Here is an 8,182-nt window from a genome sequence, read left to right on the forward strand (position 1 = left end):
GATCGGCAGCAACAACTTGCATATGATCCTGGTGTATATTTACAAATTGCTGTAAATGCAGTTAAGGCATGGAAGACTTTACAAGGACATGGAGGTTTACAAGGTCAATTATCTAAGATAATACAAGGAGCTAATGAACCTTACGCTGAATTTGTAGATAGGCTTATTCAAACAGCTACCAGAGTTTTTGGGAATACAGAACAAGCAATGCCATTAATAAAACAACTGGCTTATGACCAAGCGAATCGTTGGTGCAGAGATATCATTAGACCATGGAAACAGGAAGATTTAAACACATATATTAAATTATGTAGAGACATTAATGAACAAGAGCAAGTCATAGCAGCTGCAGTAAAACAGGCTTTAGATGCCAGAGACATTAATGAACAAGGGCAAATTGTGGCAGCTGCAGTAAAACAGGCTTTAGATGCCAGAGACATTAATGAACAAGGGCAAATTGTGGCAGCTGCAGTAAAACAGGCTTTAGATTCCAGGCCAAGAACATGCTACAATTGTGAACAAACAGGACATTTTAAAAGGAATTGCCCCATAGGAGGAGGGTTTAACAAAACTAGGTATCAAAGGAGTAGAATACCGAGTATTTGCCCACGATGCCATAGAGGGAGACATTGGGCTAATGAATGCCGTTCTCAAACCACCATAGAGGGTACTCCATTATATTGGGCTAATGAATACCGTTCTCAAACCACCATAGAGGGTACTCCATTATCAAAAAACGAACAAGGACAAGGTGTTTATCCACAATATCATGGACAAATGGTTCCCAAAAAGGTGTCCTCTTATGGAAGGACAAGGATTGTGATTAGAAAGGAACATAAAGGAGATCTAGGGTGCTGGCAATGTTCAATTTCTGTACCCACATAACTCACCATAAGTACAGTGAATTTTACTCCATTATTTTGGGCATTTTTCACATTTCTGTATCTGCTATTTTACTATAGTGTACTTGAAAGGAGTTTTGCTAGAAAAAGTTGGAAAAACACTTAAATCAAGAGTGACAAACAGGAAGAGATAAAGACAGCGGAATCACATTTTTGGCAGCTCCGTGGCATGAAACTAAGAAAGCAGACAGGCAGCTTCTCTGCAAGGTGTGTGAACAAAAAATGGGGCAGTATTTTTCTGGAACCTAAAAGTGGACACTCAAAGCAGACTGGGGATACAGGAGCGTGGATTTAAAAACTTAAGAAAAAATCCCCAATAGCATAGCTGCTGCCACAACCGGGCTGGAAGCTCCAACCAGAGAAGTCCCGCCATGAGCACAGAAGAGAGATAAGGTAATTAAAGGAAACCACATTTTGGGGACATCCGAAGCATGTCTGGGTATACAGCATTTAGAGACAAGGACACTGCCCAACAAACCTGAAGGACTCACTGCATGATATCTATGTGTGTGTGTGGGGGGGAAGCCATCATCTCTCCAAGCAGCATGCAGAGGACAAAGGAATCATTTTGCAGCTGCAGTGAGGAGGGCTGATTCCTGAAGACGCTGATTTCTGGCAATCCTGAGTTTGGCCCCAAATACAGGCCCAGTAAACACATGCTGCACAACACAGAGTGTGCTTGATTAACCGAAGAAAATCAAACCTGCAGAGAAGTTTACAGAGGGGACAACTGGTCCTGGAAACCCACCCAGCTCTACCCTTCCCCCTCCAATCTAATAGCTAGTGGGACTGGCTGGAAGAAACACATCTAGCCAGGAACTCAGAAGGGCAGAGACAGGACAAATTGTTTGGAGACTGAACCAGAGACCAGGAAACATGAAGCCTGCAGGTAACACAGGGGACTAAGAATTGGCTACCCTACCACACAAATGGAACCCAGGGGAGATCCCTCAGGTAAAGTCTTCCAACTTGGACCAGCAAGTACTGGGCACTGGTGGTAGACTGATTTAAAATCTCCAGACCAATTAGCAATCAGCAAAGAGCCTGGAACCCGACTAAACCTAAACTCCACCTCTAGGAACTCTACCTACAGGATTACCACTCTCACTCTAAAAATACAGAAAGTGGAATATCACACTCCAGAAGACCCCACCTAAAACTGCTGAGATGCTAAGGATATTTTGATCTCCAATGGAAAGAATTCTTTAACTTTCATCAAGATTTTTTTTTCTTTTTTCCTAGTTCTTTTTCACTGTTTAATTGTGACCTTAATGGTACATGGACATTTATACAGTTTCCTATTTTTTTTCTTCTCATCTCTAGCATTTTTGAAGCCAGTTATTTTACATAGATGAGCTTTTTCTGAACTAGCAAGTTTGATTAGTATATTTTAGTTTTGTTTGTATTCTCTTATTTTTAACTTTTTAACATTTTATATATATATATACATTTTTGCTATTTCCCTTGATTCTTTTTGTCTGCTAACAGCCAGTTTCTTTTGTTCTCTTTCACTCTTCCTTTAAATCTTTTTTTTTACTTCTGTCTTCTCTCCTCCTCCCTCATAATCATCACATATTATATCCCTTCTGTTTTCTTCCTGTCTACTAATATAAACCCTTTTGCAAACTTGCTGTTTTTATTAAAAGGTAATAACTGATCATATAATTTGTTTATTGTAAGAATTAATATTGAAGACATCATAGTAAGAATTATTTGGTTTAATGCTGTAAATTGTTTGCATTGGTTGTTTTTATTATATGTCACCCCCTAACATTGAGGTACTAAAAACCTTCAGGGAGATTGTAAGTACACAGGGTAGAAACTCTACTGCCTCCGATCCATACTGTTAGATGGGTAGACACACAACTAATATGAAAAAGCAAGGGAACAAGTCACCCCCAAGCACACCAAGATACTCCAATAACATAATCCACCAACACCAAAGTAAAAGAAATGTCAGGAGTTTAGAATGTAAATACACTGATCTGCAAAGTAAAGGATAATGTAAAAGAGCACTTGAATCTAATGTATGAAATATGATATGTCAAGAGCTTTGTAATGTTTTGAACAACCAATAAAAAATAAATAAAAATAAAAATAAAAGAGCAAATAAAGCTGGAAAAAGATCACTTCAGTAAAGAGATACAGTCTCTGGGAAAAAAAAGAAATCCTTGAAATGAAGGAAAGATGATGTTAAGATAGGAAAGGCAGCAGAACACATCAGACACTAGTATGGCAATATATAAAACAGTGGATGTGTAACCAATGTGATTCTGCAATCTGTATACGGGGTAAAAATGGGAGTTCATAATCCACTTGAATCAAATGTATGAAATATGATATGTCAAGAACTACGTAATGTTTTGAACAACCAATAATAAAAATTTAAAAATAAATAAATAAATAAATAGAAACTATGAACAGAACTTCCCAGAATTATGGGATAATATACAAAGACCAAATTTAAGATTTATCAGGATAGATGAAGGCACAGAAGGAACGCTCAATCTTTTTTCTTCTTCTTCTTTTTAAATTTTTAGTTGTAGATGGACATAATACCTTTATTTATTTTTTTTAATGTGGTGCGGAGGATCGAACTCAGGGCCTCACACACACTAGGCGAGCACTCTACCACTGAGCCACAATCCCAGCCAGGAATGCACAATCTTTTCAATGAAATAATATCAGAAAATTTCCCAGATCTAAAGAATGAAATGGAAAATAATATACAAGAGGCTTACAGAACCCCAGATGTGCAAAATTACAACAGACCTACATCAAGGCGCATTATAATGAAAATGCCTTACACAAAGAATAAGCATAGAATTTTAAAGGCTATAAGAGAAAAATATCAGATTACATAAGGGGGAAACCAATATGAATCTCAGCTAATTTCTCAACCCAGACCCTCAAAGCTGGAGGGTCCTAGAATAACATGAAAGAAAATGGACACCAACCAAAAATCCTATATCCAGCAAAATTAAGCTTCAGATTTGAAGATGAAATAAAAACCTTCCATGATAAACAAAAGAATTTGCACCCAGAAAGCCTGCATTTGAGTATATTCTCAACAAAATATGCCAAAAAAAGTGAAAACCAGTGAAGAAGGGAACTACACTAAAAGAAGAACTACACTAAATGAAGGAGAAATTAATTCAAATTAAAACTAGAAATGAGCCAAAATGACCATGAACACAAATCATATCTCAATAATAACCTTGAATATAATAGCCTAAACTCATCAATCAAAAGACATAGACTGACAGATTGGATTAAAAAACAAGACCAAACAATATGCTGTATCCAAGAGATTCACCTCATAGACAAAGACACCCACAGACAGAAGGTTAAATGATGGGAAAAAAAACATATCATTCATATGCATCACATAAACAAGCAGGCATTCTCATCTTCATATTAGATAAAGTAGACTTCAAGCCAAAGTTAATCAGAAGGAACAATGAAGGACATTTCATATTACTTAAGAGAATTATACATCAACAAAACATAACAATCATAAATATGTATGCCCCAAACCATAGAGCATGTATGTACATCAAACAAACCCTTCTCAGGTTCAAGAATGAAATAGACTACAACACAATAATACTGGGTAATTTTAACATGCCTCTATCACCACTGGATAGATCCTCCAAGCAAAAACTAAATAAGCCATAGAAGTAAAAAAAAAATTCAATTGACAATAACAGACTTAACAGATATATATAGAATATTTCATCCATGAGTAACTGAATACTTTCTTCTCAGCAGCATACAGATCCTTCTCTAATATAGACCATGTTATATAAGGTATCACATACATTGGCATACAACTACAATATTACCTTAATATTTTCAGTATCAGTAGGGTTATTTTGAGAGTTCCCTTTCCATTAATTTTTTTTGTCCTTGTTTTTTTCTTGATTTTTATCAAAATTTTAGCTGTATTATTCTGTATTAGCTATATTATCTTCCCTATTTCTTGTTTCTGCTCCCACTTATTTTTAATTCGTATCACATAATTTGAAAATAATTTATTCTAGCTTCTTTCTGTAAAAGTACTTTAAGTTATAAATGTTCACCTAAGTACTCTTTCATTCCAAAGATCCCAATATTTTAAGCTTTTATTATAACTTAGTACAAAGCACTTTTTATTTACTTTTATTGTGCCTTCTTCCTTGACCTCTGAGATATGTATAAGTGTGCCATTTAATTTTGAAATTGTTGATGTGTGGGGGGTGAGGTTTTATAAATCTTAAGGTGATTGATTTCTAATGTAATAAATTATGAAGGAAACAGTCTGCATGATTTCAAATTTTAAAAAAAAAGTAATGGAAAAAAGAAAGAATGACAAATAAGGAGTTAATATCTTTATGTTAAAAGTTCACACCTAAGTAGAAAATAAACAAAATGAAAGTTTATATAACATGCTGCCTTTCATGTAAAGGAAATAAGAAAATATCTACTCATTTGTGCAAATAGAAATACAGTAGACAGTTGTTAGGTTGTCAGCTATGAGTCACTATAATGAAATCCATGATAAAAGCTACTTGTGATATAAAAAGGAATTAATTTTGAGGCTGGGCGTGGTGGCACATGCCTGTAATCCCAGTGGCTCGGTAGGCAGAGGCAGGAAAATCGCAGTTCAAAGCCAGCCTCAGCAAAAGTGAGGCACTAAGAAACTCAGTGAGACCCTGTCTCTGACACAAGTCCAAGATTGGGAAGTCCCAATGGTTTGGGTTTCTGTCAAGGGGGGCATATCATAGTGGGATCACGTTTCAAAATGGGTACACACACCTCAAGCCAGGTAACAGAGAGAAAGAAGAGACCAGCATCCCACAATCTCTTTCAAGGGTAAGCCAATGACTTAAGGACCTTCTACTATACTTCACCTGTTAAGGGCCCACAGTACTTCCCAATACAGTTACCTTGAGGACCAAGACTTTATATATGGCCCTTTGGAGAACATACTTTCAAACCACAGCAGTTACCTTGAGACTGTAAGTGGGAATGAGTTGGAAAAGATAGAAGATCTAAAGAAAAGGGTATATATATAAAATCTGTTTTGGACAGTTCTGACACTTAAAACTACAGTAACATTTCACACATCCCAAAACAATACAACAAGACAAAAAGAAATCAGAATAAAGAGAGAAAAAAAATCTAAAATAAGATTCAAAACAAAAAACTAAACTGAACCATCTAATAAATGAAGACCACAACCAAACACTGACAAGGAAAAAAGAATCTAAGTAATTTTTTAACACAGAACAGAACCGTATCTTCAGAACAAAGGACTGCCGCAGTCTGTCTGGGCACAATTCAGGAGCCACTTGTCAAAAGAAACTAACTTTATTTTTAGAACTACAAACCCCAAACAAAACAGCTCCTCAGGAAAAAAACCCTCAGAGCCCAACTGCCACCACCGGCTTCCACAAGCCTCTCACCCACACCAACCTCACCACCTCCCCCCATCCTCCTGCTCTTGAGGCCGATTGGCTGGGTCGCATGGGCGGAGCCAAAGAAGTCCCCCAATGAGCAGCTCCGTGGTCTGAAAGGGCAGGGAAACAGCCCAATGAGCAGCTCCGTGGAGGAGCCAATCAGCTAGATGTTGCTGGGGCCGCTGTGAGCCAATCATCAGCTGGCAGTCTGAAGGGCAGGGAAACAGCCCAATGAAAATTACCGCAGAGGAGCCAATCAGCTAGATGTTCCTGGGGCCGCTGTGAGCCAATCATCAGCCGGCAGCTGGAAGTTTGCTGGCAGCTGGAAGTTTGCTGGGGCCCCTTTGGCTGTGGCTCTCAACAAAGGACAAAAAAAAACCCCACTAAGCCCATGTTTAACTCTCATTAATGGCTCTTTTTGCAGTGCAGACATATAAATTAGCAATTCTAAAATTACTGTGCAATTCTAGGATTAAGCAATTAAACATACTGTAGATAATGGTAGCCAGAATTCTTATCAATGTGGCAGAAGCTTACTAATATAAAAGAGAACAGAGTGAACCTCATGATTATGGATCAGAAGTACAGGCATCAGTGTGAAGTGATGATGGCTTTCAATCTAGACAGAAGAGACATGATGTGGATATACGTGTATATGTATATTCTCTTACACATGTGTGTATTTGTGTGTGCTTTTCCCCCCTTCCTGTCAGATGAGAAGGCCTAGAAGCAATGAAAACCCAATGGCAAAAAGCACACCTATCTCACATCATGATTTCCAAATGCCATTCTCTAAAAGGAACAGGAACCCTCAAAGAAATGTCTGATTTCAAGGTTGGGATCAACCTGGAATATCTTACTACGATAAAAAGCAAACAATCAATGAATGATAAGGTCATATCAGAAGGACACAAGAATTGACTTAAAGGGGCTCTTATTAGCCCAATCTGGGACAATTTGTGCATGAATATAAATAATGAATATGAAGTAATATATTCCATTGAATAAATAAATATCCAGAAGTCCATAATGAAATTAATAAGTAGTGAAGAAATTAGAGCTCTTTCTTATGGCAGAAAGACAATAAACATAAATAAAAATGGAATTAGAAAATTATTTGGGCACCATAACAGTAACAAATGACACAGGCAAGAACTATCAGTGGAGGCTAATTAAAGGATAGAAGTTTGAAGAATAACAATTACAGAGCCTTAAAAAAAAATTCCCCACAAGATACCTACAACTTACATAAGGAAGAATAATTTTAAAGTAACTTGATAGGCACTACTACCTTAACCGAGTTATCAACAATAAAATGATCAGAAATAGGACAAATTGACAGCATTTGCTCCCATAAGCATCTGAGGTAAATTTAATTATGAAGAATATATTACACAAAACCAAACAGAGAAATATCCAACAAAATAATTGGCCTGAATTCTTAAATATCAAGGCCATGAAAAATAAGGAAGATAAAAGAACTATTCCAGATTAAAGGAAACTAACAACTAAAGAGACATGACAACTAAATCCAATGCACAATTCAGGATTCTGTTTTAGTATAAATGGCATTAGTGGCACCACTGACAAGATGTGGTAAGATTGACAGACCACTTTTACTTTGACAACTGTACTTGATAAACGTCTTTGATTTGACAAAATTCATACTAAAATACTTAGGCATGACTAAGTACTTAGAAAAATGGCATGACTGCTACTAAATCTAAAAAAAAAAGTATGTGTATATAATACATATTACACACACACTCAGAGTAGCAAGTGAAAAAAAGTTAGAGCTAGGGAATGAAAGGAAAGGATAAAATATGGAAAATGTTATCA

Source organism: Ictidomys tridecemlineatus, chromosome 5, assembly GCF_052094955.1.
Source record: "Ictidomys tridecemlineatus isolate mIctTri1 chromosome 5, mIctTri1.hap1, whole genome shotgun sequence".
NCBI lineage: Eukaryota > Metazoa > Chordata > Mammalia > Rodentia > Sciuridae > Ictidomys > Ictidomys tridecemlineatus.